This window comes from Gopherus evgoodei, chromosome 1 (genome assembly GCF_007399415.2).
Source record: "Gopherus evgoodei ecotype Sinaloan lineage chromosome 1, rGopEvg1_v1.p, whole genome shotgun sequence".
In the NCBI taxonomy this organism is placed as follows: Eukaryota; Metazoa; Chordata; order Testudines; family Testudinidae; genus Gopherus; species Gopherus evgoodei.
Genome location: NC_044322.1, coordinates 286780389 through 286782302, shown reverse-complemented (window position 1 = coordinate 286782302; position 1914 = coordinate 286780389).

Sequence of the window (1914 nt, the reverse complement as noted above, 5' to 3'; positions counted from 1 at the left end):
CAGCTCCTTGCCCTCTTGCTCCCAGCTCCTCACACAGGCTCCTTCTCCTCTGGCTCCTCCCTTCCTGACTGGAGTGAGCTCCTTTTTAAACCCAGGTGCCCTGATTAGCCTGCCTTGATTGGCTGCAGGTGTTCTAATTAAAGTAGCTATCTCCACTGCCTTCTAGAAAGATCTTAATTGGCCCCAGGTGCCTTGATTAACCTGGAGCAACTGCCATTTGGTTACCAGGGTCCTAGGGATTTGTTTAGCCTGGAGCTAACATACCTGTTTCTTAGTACTTTACTGTAGCCATCTGGCCTTGCCCCATCACAGCTTCTTGCAAGAAAAAAAAAAGGCAACAGCTTGCAAGGTTGCCAAAGTCAAGTCAGGGAGAAGGACTGTTAAAAACCACTTTTTGAATGTTTATCCAGCCCAAACCTGTTGACTGTTCACCCCTCACTGCCTGGACCCATGCCATTTTAGGACTGGAAGGTAGGAGTCTTGGTTATGGAGAACATGGTCTCTCAGGTAGCTAGGATCAGTTCCACACAGGGTTTTGGAAATCAGGACAGTGACTTTGAACTGGACTGTTCTGATATCACAGGTATTTTTTTTACTATTTAGAATAAGTAAATGAGGTAAATACTGCCACATTTTATACAGAGAAAATTGTATGAATCAGAGGCAATTTAAATGTGAAGTTCTAACCACTTGTCATTAAAGATTTCTTGGTGGTTTTGTTTGTTTTGGCAAGAGTAAGAGTATTTAGTCTCACTGTCTTGGCTGAACTCCACTTTGGACAATTAATTACATTTTGCCCATCTAAATACTCTCAAAAGTTTCATCTGGAAGTTTCTCTTCTCATCCTTTCCTAAGCTGTAACCTAAAGTTGCTTTCTACTGTTCAACACTTGGGACTAGGATAACAAAAAGTGTTTTAGGTGCCTAAGTCGAAAATTTAGTGCCTCAAAAAGCCCACATAAACCTGGAGGCCTCTAAAGTCCTATATGCACCTGAATTTCTGGCAGTGAGCATGCACAAAGCTACCTAAGTCCTGACACTTGAGCTACTCAGTGCCTATGCCCCCTGCTGAATTCTCATAGCAGAGCTTGATCTGGTAGGGATGCCCAGGTGCAACCTCTCATGTCGAGACCAGCACAAAGAGATGCCCCCACCCAGGGCAAGCTCTACTGGTTTTGCCGCTCCAAGCCATGCACTGAATTGCTGCCGTGGACAGCGGGGGCAGTCCGTGCGCTGTTAGGGCAGCATGCACGTTTTCTGCAGCAGTGGCAATTTGGCAGCAGCTTCAGCCGGAACACAAAAGCTGACGCCGAATTGCCACCGCCACAGAAATGCATGTGCCGCCCTAACGGCACACGGACTGCCCTGCCATCCACAGCGGCCATTTGGCATGCTGCTTGGGGGCAAAAACACATGGACTGCTGCCCCTTGCACTTTGCCACCCCAAGCAACTGCTTGGAAGGCTGGTGCCTGAAACTGGCCCTGCCCCCACCTTGTAACCAATAGGCCAGCACTTACAACACTCATCCAGGACATGGGAGACTAGGGTGCAAACCCCTACACTGCCTGTGGTGCAGAAAGGAATCTAATACAGGCCTCCCACTTATCTGGTGAGTGCTCTAACCAGAGGACTACAGGATAATCTGAAGCGTAGTGCTTTCAATCTTTCCTATTGAAGCTGTTCTATTTTGTATGAAATACTTAAACATTCATTCTGCCAGAAAGTGACTAAATTCCCTGCGCTGAACCAGGGAGAGTGGGGATTTGAACATAATTGTCCCACCTCTGGAGTGAGTGTTCTAACCACTGGGCTATTGGGTATAGCAGCAGCAACACCTCCACCAAGACAATTTTTTTGTGAGAAAGGTGCCTAATCCTGATCAGCCCTAACTCCAGGGAAGGTTCAAAGCTTACT